The sequence below is a fragment of the Xenopus laevis genome, chromosome 5L (genome assembly GCF_017654675.1).
Source record: "Xenopus laevis strain J_2021 chromosome 5L, Xenopus_laevis_v10.1, whole genome shotgun sequence".
In the NCBI taxonomy this organism is placed as follows: Eukaryota; Metazoa; Chordata; class Amphibia; order Anura; family Pipidae; genus Xenopus; species Xenopus laevis.
In genome coordinates, this window is record NC_054379.1 from 125,591,276 (window position 1) to 125,606,456 (window position 15,181).

The following is a 15,181-nucleotide window of genomic DNA, read 5'->3' on the forward strand; positions in this document are numbered from 1 at the left end:
AGCAATGCTCTGTACAACACATGGATCAATGAGTGCTATGCAAAGGCTGAACAATGGAGACTATTGCTAGATTACAATTCCCAATTTATAAATACGTTTTTATTTGGTGCCAGGGGCATAATCACAGAGGAAGCAGCCCCTGCGACTGAAGGGGGGCCCAGGAGGTATATGGGCCCAATTAGCCCCTAATTCATAAGCAAGTTCAATAAATATTAAATATGACATTTTGGGGGCCTGAAAATTAATTTGCTGTAGGGCCCAGTAATATCTAGTTACGCCACTGTTTGGTGCAGTTAGTTAGTCTGCATACCAGGCCTAATTCGTTATGTTTCTTACTCGAACTGTGTCCAACTTGATGGTGACCAAAGTGGCCAGGTTACTGTGTATTATATCAGTGCACAATATCGTGAAAATCTTGGATATTGTACAAGAAATTTTGTCCCCACTTTGGCTGTTAATAGGCAGGATATAAAAATACCCTAGATGCAAATACACTTTAGGGATGATTTATAATAATTCATAGGTCAAGCTTGGTTGATACAGTTTTAAAAACTGTGAATTTTTTAACTCGATTGCATTACATTGATATTTTTTTCAACAATCAGGTTTTTTTTTTTAAAAAAAGTAAAAAGTTTCTGAGCTGTTTCCTTTTTGAAAAACCACAGTTGTAGGGAAAAATCCCTTTCCACGAATAATAAGAAATCATCTCCTTTATGGTGACTTGGGGCTCAATTTACCAGTGAGTGGTAAACTGACACATGCATCAGCTCTAATAAATGCATCGATTTGTTAACACTTTATTGACAGCCAGGAAAGTGCTGATAAATGAAGGGAAAATATGAATTGCTGCAAATCCTTCTGGATTACCCAATGTGATCAATGATAAATCTGCCCCTTATATCACAATACTATAAGAATTTTCTATTTTAAGGAAACATAATACATGTACACAATCTATTAGCCAGAAATCCATTATACAAAAAACTCAGAAATAAGAAAATGCAATTTCTTATAGTGTCCTACTGAAACAAGCAATTATTTTTTTTTTCTATATTATGGAGCTACTCCTTGTACCGTGCCGGCATAAATCCACGCTCTTAATAAAACAAACCTATTTTATTGTTTTTTTTTTTTAATGTTTAGATATTTCTTAATAGCTTTAAGATCTTATAAGGAGTTAAAAACCCATAGATCCAAGCATTCCAGATAATAGGTCTCATACCCCAGGCTGCTCCTGCCATAAGGCGGCTGCTCCTTGTCTCAGGTGGCATTGAACGGCCAGTTTCCAGGGGCAGCAAAAAAACGCCTCTAGTAAATTAAAGAGCTAAATTTAAGTTTTTTAAAACAGAAATTCAGCTATGCTAGTGCAGCGAGTGCAATTATGCTCTCTGTACTAGCATTGTGGCCCCCTTTGACTCTCTCCAAGCACGGAGTAGGACAGGGGGACTGCAGTCCAAAGGCATACCTATTAACCGTTTTTAGCAGGACTGTCCTGATTTTGACAGCTCAGCCTGCAGTCCTGGATTTTTATCAAAATGCCCCTCATTTCTCTTTAGGGATGCACCGAAAACAACTATTTTGGATTCGGCCGAACCCCTGAATCCTTCACGAAAGATTCGGACGAATTCCGAACCCTAATGTGCATATGCAAATTAGGAGTGGGAAGGGGGAAACATTTTTTACTTCCTTGTTTTGTGACAAAAAGTCACTTGATTTCCCTCCCTGCCTCTAATTTGCATATGCAAATTAGGATTTGGATTCGGTTCAGCCGAATCCTGCTGAAAAAGACTGAATCTTGAACCGAATCCTGGATTCGGTGCATCCCTATTTCTCTTTGATCTCCTGCACTGACGACAGAAAAAGCTACACAGTTCCTGAAACTTAATTAAATATGAGGCTTTTGGCAGAGAGCCCAATATACTCAGCACCTGCACTTAGATACAATCGTAACTAATAAAATAAGCAGGTCTCTTGTGGGAATGTTGACAGTTTAAAGGACAATTTCACCATCATTAGCAGAACTGTTACAACAAATAAAACCTAAAACCCCCAGAAATGTGTTCAAACTTCATATCCTAGCAAATTATTTGTAATGGACGTGGTATTTAGGGGGTGTGGACACTACAAGCGGCAGATTTTTTTGCCCCTTTTTATATTTTTCAAATGTTAGGAGGCATGCCAAAGGTATTTGAAGATCCTGGAGTCAGGGGGGACATTACGCTACTGCATGTAGCCTGAGAAGACCTGCAATTATATATTTATATTATAGATATAAAGGCTTCTTTTGCAGAAGTGTATGAAATTAAACCAAGGGAAAGGCAAATCTTTCCCCATTCAGTATTACTGTACATATTCTCTCTCTCTCTCTCTCTCTCTCTCTCTCTCTCTCTCTCTCTCTCTCTCTCTCTATATGTTCTGCTGATAAACCTTTTAGATCTGAGTAGTGTATGTACATCTATATCTATATCTTCCCTATTTCATTATTCTTTTCCAATACAAAAAAGGGTTTCACAGGGCAGCACAGATCATGTGCAGATATTAGCTGACAGTTTTATTCTGCAGTGTAATCAATCTATTATAACAAGCAACAAATGGGTCAATACCTGAGCACAAAGTAAGCACATTTGTATTTGAACATAAACCATCTTCAAAAGAGAAATTTAAATCTTTACAGGCAACCGAACCAGGAAGAGCTTTCCACGGGCTACATTATTGCATTAGCTGACAGAACATCAACCTTTTTAACCCAGTATATTTGGTTTTAATTTTTTTTATTATTTGTGGTTTTTACGTTATTTAGGTTTTTTTTCAGCAGCTCTCCAGTTTGCAAATTCAGCAATCTGGTTGCTATGGTCCAAACAACCCTAGCAACCATGCATTATTTTGAATAAGAGGCTGGAATATAATTAGGAGAGGGTCTAAATAGCAATATGGCTAATAAATAGTAGCATTAACAATACATTTGTAGCCTTACAGAGCATTGTTTTTTTTAGATGGGGTCAGTGACCCCCATTTGAAAGCTGGAAAGAGTCAGAAGAAAAAGGCAAATAATTCAAAAACTACAAAAAAACAATGAAAGCCAATTGAAAAGTTGCTTAGAATTGGTCATTCTGTATTATACTAAAAGTTTACATAAAGGTGAACCATCTCTTTAACTGCAGTACTGTATTTCTTCCTACATCAACATACTACTCACAAGCACAGGAATTCTGATGACCCTCAGAAGCTATTCAAAAAGAAAAAAAATTAAATGCTCTTGAAAACATCAACTACAGATTATTTATCAGTATAACGTTGGGCAGAGAATTCCATAATTCTGTTATTTTTAAATAAAAAAAATACTTTTCTTTGCTTATTATAAAAGCTTTCCTAGGATGACATCAAAGTAGGTTGCCAGGCATATTGCATAGAAGTGAGTACTGCTATACTGGTACTTCCATGACAGCTCCATATTTTGTAAAGGGTTTAAAAGGGTAGTTCACCTTTCAGTTAATTTTTAGTATGTTATAGAATCGCCAATTCTAAGCAATTTTTCAATTGGTCTTCATTATTTTTTTTTATAGTTTTTAAACTATTTGCCTTTTTCTTCCAATTCTTTCTAGCTTTCAAATGGGGGTCGCTGACCCCATCTAAAAACAAATGCTCTGTAAAGCTATAAATGTATTGTTATTGCTACTTTTTATTACTCATCTTTCTATTCAGGTCCTCTCCTATTCATATTCCTGACTCTTATTAAAATCAATGCATGGTTTCTAGGGTAATTTGTACCCTAGCAACCATATTAGTAAAATCACAAACTAGAGAGCTGCTGAATAAAAAGCTAAATAACTCAAAAACCCGAAATAATAAAAAATGAAAACCACTTGCAAATTGTCTCAGAATATCAATCTCTACATCATATTAAACGTTTAATTAAAACTGAGCAACCTCTTTAAGTCATTCAGTTTTGGAACTGATCAGCAGGGGGAGTTTTGAGTTGAGTTTTCTAACCCTCTGGGTGATCATAATTTAGTTGTATGAGTGATAATTTGTAGCATGAACAGTTCATTAATTCAAAATTTGGGCGAGCATCTTAAATAAAGGAGTAACAGTGACTGCAAGGCCACAAAACATTTGATCACAGACCAATGGCAGCTGCTCAGGAACATTTATCAGTTTTTCAGTTCTCATGATGGCAGCTGAAGAGATAAACACTCCTTGGTGTTTGCGTCGGTTTCTGTCCAAACATTTCATTTTCATTTGCCATGAGCAAACAGAAGGTATCCAAAGAAACCAATATGACGACAAATACAGTGACAGCATTTCTGTCAGTGTCCTAACTCGTTCTCCTCTCTATAGGACTGTACATTAGTTTATGGGATCCATTATCCAGAATCCCATTATCCAGCTCCTATAGACTGCATTTTAATGAAATAATTATGTTTTTTTAATGATTTTCTTTTTCTCTGTAATAAGGTTCCAAGTAACTTGGACTTGATCCCAACTAATATATAATGAATCCTTATTGGAGGTAAAATAATCCTAATGGGTTTATTTAATGGTGATTTTTTAGCAAACTTATGGAGATCCAAATGATGGAAAAATCCCATTCTGGAAAACCGCAGGTACCATTTTTTTAAGTTTAAATTGGTATGGTAATGTCTTTTTTCCTTACTTTAGATTTGTGCCACTAAATACATCTTAATCTATTCTAATGATACCTCTGAATGCAGATTTGCCAATGGGGTACTTGCATGTACCCGAGATATCATTTTGGGATACCTCTGGCTATCATATTTAGAATATACTGTATCTACCCTTAGTATAGCAATCTGCGTTATAAAATGAGGTCTGCCTGTACTCTCCTATACTAGGAGGTTATGAAAAGAACAAAAAGCTTCTCTGCAATTGACATCTGACATGCAAATAACTGATTCAAATGGGAAAAAAGGCTTCATTGTACCATTAAATAAAGATGTGAAGATGAACATGCTGACCATGGCATGGGTCAGGATAATGCCAGCTTATGGACGCTGTGAATCTTAATCAGCAGGAATGTGAAAGTGAGAGGGGAGGCACAGACAGCTATCATATGATGTTTTTCTTCAGCTATCACATCAACAACATTTAGGCTGAAAGCCCAGCTCTGCTAAACAACCAGCCTGTGTGTAATTAAATTAGAGCAGCATTATGTCTGCAGTGTTTTAAAGTCTGCTCTTGGCCACAGCAAAGGAGGCTGCATTGACTCTCACAAGACCAATTTCATCTCTGCTGGGCCTTGTTCACCCTCACAGTAGTAGTCTAAACAGTGCTTATTCTGTGCCCGCCGTTCAGCGAGCCTTTGCTGCAAGGTTAATTAAATAACTGGGGCTAATACATAATATTAATATCTGCTCCTATTGTTTTATTTAGAGTTAGGATTTCTATTATTGTTTCTAATAACTTGGTAATGCTGCTCCTAACTGGAAATGGTAAAAAAAATTTGTGTATTTATGATTACCATTAATATTTACTTCTATGTTTGTTCTAATATAAAATGTAAATATAGAGAGAGAACATTGTATCCCTTCACTATGATAATTTACCAATGAATTCCATGGTTATATAAGGGCAAACGGGCCAAGGTTACTCCCAATACACGTATGGGATCCGTTATCTGGAAACCATTATCCAGAGAGTTTGGCATTATAGGAAGGCCATCTCCCATAGATTCCATTTTATCCAAATAATCCAAATTTTTAAAAATGATTTCCTTTTTCTCTGTATTAATAAAACAGTACTTTGTATTTGATCCAAACTAAGATATAAGTAATCCTAACAGGAGGCAAAGGTAGTCTATTATTCAATGATTTTACAGTAAACTTAAGGTATAAAGATCCGAAATTATGGAAAGATCCCTTATGCATAAAACCCCAGGTCCTGATCATTCTGGATACCTGTATTCTTATATTTTACACTGCAGGTATAGCATCATTATTCAGAATGCTTAGGACCTGGGGCTTTCTGGATATGAGATCTTCCTGTAATTTGGATCTCCATACCTTAAGTCTGCTAAAAATAATTTACACATTAAATAACCACAATCAGGTTGTTTTGCCTCCGGTATAGATTCAAGCAATGAGAAAGACCGATTTCATGAACTTTTTCAGGATTTGAAAGACAGAGAGTGAGATTTAGTTCCATAAGAAAAACTTAACTCATGTTTTATCTCATGAAAATTCATTTGAAGTCAATGGAATTTGAAACTGAATTAGGAGATACATTTTTTTTAATAAACTGAATGTGGTCCAGAGCCAAAACCAGGGGCTGCCCCTATAAATTAAGTATAATTGGCAACTACAAAACACAAAGGGCCAGATTTAATTAGAAAAAAGTATCTCCTAATTCAATTCCAGATTTTCCCATAGACTGCCATTGACTTTCCATAACCAACCAAGTTCTTCTCATGGTTTAGGATGTGAAAAATCAGCTGAAGTCTATGGGGAAATTTGAAACTGAATGAGGGCAATGCAAAAAGGGCTTTTACCAGTGATGGGATAAACTTTTGCTATAAAAACACAAACAGTGATTTTTTGTGATACCTGTTTATTGCATTTAATAAAATAAGGCTGTAAATATGTTGTCCTTGCAGTGTTGTTTGTGTTAGATGTAACCATAGAAACACCAATAAAATACAGTCCCAAACATGCTGACTGTTTGGATTTTAAACACAGGACTTTCAAAGGATGTGTTACGTTATTATTTAGGCATTTACTGGCATCACAAAATGAATAATTTGATAAGGCAAAGAGGATGCATAACAATAAACATCTTCCGTATAGCAGTGCATTTTACCCGTAACAGGTAAAGGTGATTTGATTAAATCATCTGCAATTGTTTATCTTTTTTATTTTTACTGTTTATTTAACTATTTACCATTCAATTGTAGCTTTTTCTAGCCAGACATTTAAAATGGTTGCTATGGTCACTGATCCTTGAAACTGGAAAGCAGATTAATCCTGAAGCTACATTTTTATTGTTACAGATATTTTTAGGACTTTCATTTTTATTCTCTCCCTGACTCTCCTGAAAGGAGAAACAAACCCCTTATTAAAAAAAACCCTACCCCCCTACCCCACATAGACTCCCCTCCCCCCCAGCCTAGCTGAGCTGCTACTCTGGGCAACTGCTCCTAACTCTTTACTTACCTCTTGGTGCAGATTCAGGGATCGGAGTTCACGGCAGCCAGCTTCCAGGTCTTCGGTAATCTGAGAACTGCACATGCGGCGAAATTGCCGGAAATTGCCAAAGCACCAGAAGAAGACACAAAGCGCCAGAGATGGCTACAGTGAACTCCGATCCATGAATCTGCACCGAGGGTTAAGTAAAAATTCTGGGGCATTTGTCTGGGGTATCAGCTAGGCTGGGGGGAGAGGAGGGGGGGTCTATGTGGGGTAGGGTTTTTTTTATTAAGGGGTTTGTTTCTCTTTTAAAGGAAAACTATACCCTCACGAACAATGAAGGTCTCTATAAAAAGATATTGCATAAAACAGCTCATGTGTAAAACCCTGCTTCATTTAAATAAAGCATTTTCACAATAATATACTTTTTTAGTAGTATGTGCCATTGGGTAATCCTAAATAAAAAATTGCCATTTTAAAAAATAAGGGCCCCCCCCTGGGATCGTAGGAATCATGGTGCAGACAAACAAACCATACATGTTAGGTCACATGAGCCAATTAAAATACAGAGTTCTTTTCCACACTTCTTCCTTGTGTAATATTTCTGGTCAGGTGATCTCTGAGGCAGCACAGGGACCATCACGAAATGGTGGTTCAAGGCAAGAAATATAAAAGGGCAATATTTACTTAAATATATATACCAGTTTGGTAAGATTCTGTGATATGTCAATTAATATGATATAAACTACATGTTGCTTAAATACTGTATTCATTTTGGGGGTATAGGTTTCCTTTAACCATTCAGGCTGCCATTGCTTATTTGCTAAGGTAGGTGGTACCTTAATAACCACATAACAGGTCCCATACCTGTACTGTCTTTTGACTTAGTCCCTAGTGACATGACATCTAGGTGAGTGAAAGAAGATACACAGATTGAGCCACATTACAGACATGGGCAGGTTACTGCAAATAACACAAATGTGGGAGATTTCAAATTGTATCTAACTCTTCAAACTAGAGTGGAAACAGTTGTCATATTTAAAATATTCAAGGCAAATATTGTCCAGGATGACTAATTTACTAGGAATAGAAACTCATTATGTAAATAAATTTTATCCAGTTGGGACTTAATAATAGGGCAGGAGCTTTTCAGGCCTTTAAATGTTACCATGTAAGTGTTTGTAATCCTACATCTCACACTATTCCGTCTCTATCATTTGTTTCCGGTGTTAAGTGCAGCATAATTATTCCTAACTTCTATAGCACATGCATCTCATAGTACCCATTAAATCAGAGCCTGGCTTCTGTTTACAAAAAACAGAACACTTTGGGTTAAAATGTGTATACTGTATATATATACTGTACTTCATCATTACACTTTTTTTTTTTTTGCTTTGATTACACAAGCCATTACCGGTCCTTTAACGGCACTCCTTTTCTGATTTGCCAGATCTTGTTCTCTAGCATACAAATGACATGTTTTTCCGATTAAGAACATTTTTCTGAAATTTTAATAGATGGCAAAAGTGACTGCAGTGTGTACTACAGTTTCTTTATGGCTTTTCATTTTCTCTTGGTCAAACCATGCATTGTGCAGAGCAGAAAACACATCAGCTAGTTTTTTTTTGGCTGACTGTTTATGCTGCTAAGACTGGAAAAAAAAACATCTGAATAATCTGTCTGTTTGTACTATGTCCATATGATTGTACACATGGCTAGGAGTAATGCTGAGATGCTACACCTGAGCTGTACTAGAAGTAGAAATAATAGTCATGTTAAATATTAACTTGACCAATTAACTGTATCCAGCTGCCACAATAAAATCATACTGGCACACTATGATCATATGAAATGTATATCTGTGAGGGTACACTGCCACCTACATAGAAACAATACTTATGTAACACCTGCCATGACTTTGTCATGTCACCCACATAGAAATAATACTTATGTAACATCTGCCATGACTTGGCCCTTAGAAATCAAATAACTGTTGAAATTCCAAACTGGAGAGCTACAAATTAATAAAATGACGACTAATTGCAAACTTGAAATGCATAGAATTGTCATCTAAAGTCCTCTTATATCATCCAAAGCCGTGGAGTAGGGAACAGTGAAAGGGGTGGATTAGGGGTGGGCAAGGGTACGGGTACAGGTCACTTCAGATCCGGGTTGGCATCTCTGCGATCAAGTTTTGCACAAAGCATTCATCCTCTAGAGACCTGCCCTAATATACATAGTAGAGGTTCTGTTATATGACTTGCCAACCATTCTATATAGACAAAGAAAAACATCATCACCTAGTGGTCATAACCAAGCTGCAACATTATCATCATTGTGAAAATGCAAACTATACACTTTTGATTACAGGAGAACAAAAGCATAAAACACTGGGTGTGCCAATTTGTTAGCCACTACCCAGTACTTAAAATCATTACCTTTTTACCTCCAGACTAGCTTGAATGTTCTTCAATAAACATGCCAGCTTGGGGTACTTTCTTACAGAGTGCCACCTTTTTATCCCCAGGTATCCCTTGCACTGATTTAAGGTCAAGATCTGAGAAATCTGCAGTACAGCACATGCACCAGCTCAAAAACTAAAATTTTTAGAGGAAAAAAACTATTTTTTTTTAAATGTATTATTCCCCTAAGCTGCAAAAAGTCAGAATCCGAAAATCTGCCATCTCAAACCTGTAAAGGTCATGTATAAATCAATGGGAGATAACCCATAACAGCAATGATAGGCATAATAGGAGTGGGGAGGAATGAATCTGTGGCTAATGTGTGTTTATTAAAGAAGAGGTAAGCCAGCCCAGGGTAAAAAAAAAGATTGTGATTTGAGTCTCCAGAGGTGTCTAACTGGTTTTAGGATTTCATTCTCATTTAAAGAGAAAATAAATGAAATGTAAGTCTTACATAATATATAGAATATACTGTTAAAACCTTTTTCTTTTGAATTCTGTAAAATAGATACAACGATTAAAACACGTAAGTGGCTGATGGGGTATTTAGAAACTAAGCAGAGGAATGTAAGGCATGTTCTTTCAACACATAATTGAATTCTGAGCACGTAATGCTCAAGAGACCTTGGGTGACATTGTTTCATATGATTTCACTGAAAAGACAGAAGCAAAGCTTGATAGAATATCAATAAAGGTCCATTAGCCCCTTTAGAGAGACAATAAATTACAAACATTTTTGAGACCTCTTGGCCCTCCACCATTGATAAACATCTTTATTTTCTTTAAAGCAGTCAATGTATTATGTGCTAGTAAAGCTACAGTATGGCTGTACATAAAGAGGGTGATTTATTAGAACTCAAATTTATCTCATGTTTTAATTAAACCAAGCTTGACCAAACTTTTTATCTTATTTATGAAAAAAAGTTGGGCCAGGAAAAAACTCAATAAAATTGATTGAAAACCAGAATCATACAATTTTTTTAGATTTGATGCCTGAATTTTTTTGGGTTATCTCCCATTGATTTATACATGACCTTTACAGGTTTAAAATGGCAGATTTCGGATTCTGACTCTTTGCAGCTTAGGGGAATAATAAATTTAAAAAAAAAATAGTTTTTTTCCTCTAAAAATTTTAGTTTTTTCCCATAAAAACCTCAACCAGAAAAAAAAATTGAGTTTAGTAAATAGACCATACAATATAGAAAAAAACACTATGTACATTTTTAAGTGCAGCTAATTTCTTAATTGTGGAACTATCAAGATAAATGTATTTAAAATGTTTTGTCTCACTTCACAGCCAGTTTTACTCTCCTAAATATTCCTCCATCCAGTTGAAATAATTTTAAATGTGGAAATACCATGTTTGTTTATTGTATACAACAGCCTGTAAAATATATCTTTATAAACAGTGCTCAGTGATGTCATTATTTATAAACAGTGCTCACATAACTCCCTGAATGTATGTACTAAGGATATAAAAACTCACCCTGGAGATCTACGACTTGTAAAAAGCAGAATAATGCCTTTATATGGTCATCAACCTCCTCAGTAGCTTCTAAAATCCTTACGGTTTACAATAGGGGGGCTGCACAATTTCCTGCATGTTATGGATGCATCACATCCAGGATTTGGTACGGGATTTGGCCTTTTTCAGCAGGATTCGAATTTGGCAGAATCCAAGTGCCTGGCTGAACTGAACTTGAATCCTTAAAATCATCTGGCCTTTTGTCACACAAACAAATTTGGGTCAGATTTGGCTGATTGAAATTGGTGCATCCTTACTACATATTATAACTATGTTATGCAAATTATACAGAATCACATCTGTAAGGTTATTAATTGGTTATTAATTTGTAAAGTTATTAATTGTGACATTCCATATTAATTAAAAAGAATTATACATTTCAACTGAAAAAACATGCAGAACATTGCCAGAAAGACACATGGAAGACAGACAACTCTTCACAGCATATAATTGTTGCACGTGCTTTGTAAACTGATCCATATTCCCTTGCAGTACCTGTAAATGCCCATTGGAGTCCTTACAATGTCTGACAGAAGCTTGTGGATCAGTGTGGCCCCTGAAAATCTTTATACTATTGTATATTGACAGATGAAGGCATGTGTTCTGTAAAGGTTATAAAGTGCATGCAAGCTGCCTTGTAGTGCTGGTGTCCTTAATTAATTTCCAACCTGTGCATTACTTGCAAGAAGTTTTAAATATTATACTTATGTCACCCTGGTTTCCTTCCCACACTCTAAAACATACAGGTAAAAACTGACCCTAGTGAATGTGACCGTAGATTGTAAGCTCCACTGGGGTTCACTGAAATGAACACTCTACCTTCTCCTCTAGGAAAACAATTATCTGCATCATAATCTGCCCCAGTATCACTTACATTTTAATTTCCCATCTATGGGGTAAATTTATCAATGAGTGAAGTTCCGCCACTAGAGTGAAATTCCGCAGCTGACAATTCATTTCTATGGGATTTTGAAAGGCATATTTATCAATGGTGAAAGTGAAAGTTCACCCTTTGATAAATACGCCTTTAAAAATCCCATAGAAATGAATGGAAAGTGGTGGAATTTCACTCTAGTGGCGGAACTTCACTATTAACTTCACTCTTTGATAAATATACCCCCATGTGTTTTAAAAAACTACCTTGTATGACATTGCCTTATGGGCTTTCAGATTCATTCAAAAGTAAGCTTTATAGTGAGAGTACCTCCTCATTTAATTATACATTAAGGGTGTGGTGATGACGCCTGACACAGAAACAGATTTATTGCAGGCAATAAAGTAACAATTTGTTTGATCCAAGTGATAGCAAAAGGACCACAACATTCTAGGCCACAAAGAAAGCGCATCTATATAATATGTAGATCCACTATGGCAATGTTAATGGTACCGTAACAACAAGAAACACATCTATACTGTTTGTGCCTGTCTGTACTACTCTAAGCTTCTAAACATCATCCATTTTGTAGATATAAATGGATGACGTTTATAAGAACACACATCTTCAGCAATGCACAAATAACTTTTAGTCATTGCACTTTAAAAGTTCACCATAGATTTCTCTATGTATCTTTATCTGGATCCAGACACAATAATGCATGAGCAATATCAAGAAGTGACTTATGTAAGTTAAGAATAAGCTCTGCTGACTGTGAGGTGAAATATCTGAATGTGTTTGGGCATCTTTATTCTGTGCTATTGAAATAAGACATAAAGCACAAAACCCTCCAATAATGAACAATATATGGTATTGGTTTTAATTTGGGCTACAACTTATTGTTAACTTTAAAAATGTCACCTTTATTGGAGCTCCCTAAAGATCTGCTATAGCCCATGTCCGTGCTTCAAATGAGGAGTGGGTATATTGTAACAGTCCCTGTCAGAAGCACAGTCAGGCCTGGACTTACAAACCGGCTGCCCCTAGGTAGCGCTGTTCTTCGCCTCCTCCCCTTCTGGTTTCGTCCCACCCCTCCGCTGTCCCCTCCCCTTCCAGGCGCTGTCCCCTCCCCACTACAAGGCACCATCCCATTCCCTCCCCTTCTACCTGCCAGGCGACGTCCCCTTCGCCTGCGCTGTCCACTCCCCACTGCAAGGCATCGTCCCACTCCCTCCCCTTCTACCTGTCAGGTGACGTCCCCTTTCGTCTGCGTGCGTCTCCAGTGCTAATCTCTAATTCTTATGCGGCTGGGCGGCATGCCGTCCCTCAAATTCTGCCGCCCTATGCCCGGGCCTTTGTGGCCTTGCCACCAATCTGGGCCTGAGCACAGTAAGATGGGGATAGCCAATCACAACCCTGCAGTAGTACAAGCAAGACAGGCTTCGGTTCCCTATCAGGTCAGCCTAGCTGCTGATTGGTTCCTATTCTACAGTTCAGAGAGCTTAGTCCTGCCGCCTCCTCTGCAAAGCCTGGGAAAGGAGGCAGTAGGAAGTGGAACAAATGGGTGAGACTAGTAAGGTTCTTGCAGAAATATTCAATAAATCAGCCTTTTTGAGCACATTCCGTCTATAATTAGAAGAGTATAATGCAGTGGCAATATATAGAATATAGCACCAGTTCATGTGTAGATGTGTGATCCACATTTGCTACTACCACACAGTGGTTGCTCTCTGCATGGGGCTCCAGGTCACAAAATAATCTGCATGGTAGGTACTCACCTAGGAGGTGGCGAGGCACTTTTTAATTATTTAAAAAGGGAAAATAGAAGCCTAGAAATAGTAAGTTTTATTATTATTCTGAAAAATCAATATAGCTTCCTTTTCAAAAAACGAAAAGCAACCACAGAAAAGTTTTATTAATGTACGTCACAGAATTATACGATACAGCAGAGAAGGACATTTGTCAAAAAATAACAGCATTTAGTTTTACCATGAAACCTTCATAGTGTGAGTCATTTCTTTGTGACCATGGCAATAATCTGTTTAGTTAAGAAGATATATTTATTTTCTATATTCCAAGGCTATGTGCAATTCAATATAAACAATGCCCTAGAACAGTGCTGATCAACTTTTCCATGTAGCGGGCTCCATTCCAGTGTCGTCTGGGACTATTGAAAGCATTTATATATTTAACAATACTAAGATCATTTCTATTTAGTAAAATAGTTTTCAAATCTATTTTTAGAGCTGAATGTGGTCTGGGAAGCTTTTAATTTTAAGCTCCTTGAGGCTGCCTGGACTATTTAAATATATGTCTGCCACAATAATATTTAGCTATATGAACTGACACATAGATGTGCTGAATGTTTAGTCTGACAATGAGAGCAGGAAAGAAAGAAAGAAAGAAAGAAAGAAAGAAAGAAAGAAAGAAAGAAAGAAAGAAAGAAAGAAAGAAAGAAAGAAAGAAAGAAAGAAAGAAAGAAAGAAAGAAAGAAAGAAAGAAAGAAAGAAAGAAAGAAAGAAATCTCCTGCTATGGATTACATACATACAACGGTTAATAATTCTGTTTCCACTGAAGTATACAATCTAAGGATTGGTGTGCATCTCTATATGAACATAATAAAGGAAAAATAAAAATCGTAGATTCTCCACGGACAAGTGACATTTATGTACAACTAAGGAAACTGAGTGCTTGTATTACATCTCAGGTATATGATGTTGCCTTAGCAACAAACTTTAATATGGACATCTTAAAATCAAATCTGTAGTTTGCATTTGGGTTAAAGCATTAATGCATTTGCAGAATGAAGAAGCTGCGTGACTTGGACTTCACAGCTAGCATTAGCTATATGATAATATTTATGTCAGCACTTGAAGCTTCCTAACATTTGCCAGAAATCTTAATAATGGCTGTACCAAATTATAGCTTCTGTTTAGCCAAAATGTGCCTCAAGGCAGCACTTCATATGCAGAATACGGGGGAATGAGTACAGAAGTTGCAGATAGAATTTTGACCCTGGTAAGCTAAACAATCATCCAAACACTTTATAGGCTTAAAGCTTACATTTTAAATTAACATTAGCAGCACATAAGTCATGTAGGACCTCATCTACTTTCGAAATTAGTTTATCTATTTATAATCTAAAATATAAATATATATATATTGTACCTGTAGAGCTTA

The 15,181-nt window shown here is 36.5% G+C and overlaps 1 protein-coding gene across 18 annotated transcripts in view; it reads right to left on the minus strand.

Moving 5' to 3' along the window:
- Positions 1-15,181, minus strand: part of LOC108717051 (muscleblind-like protein 1) — a 115,294-nt gene that overhangs the window by 27,315 nt on the left and 72,798 nt on the right. The window lies entirely within an intron of this gene.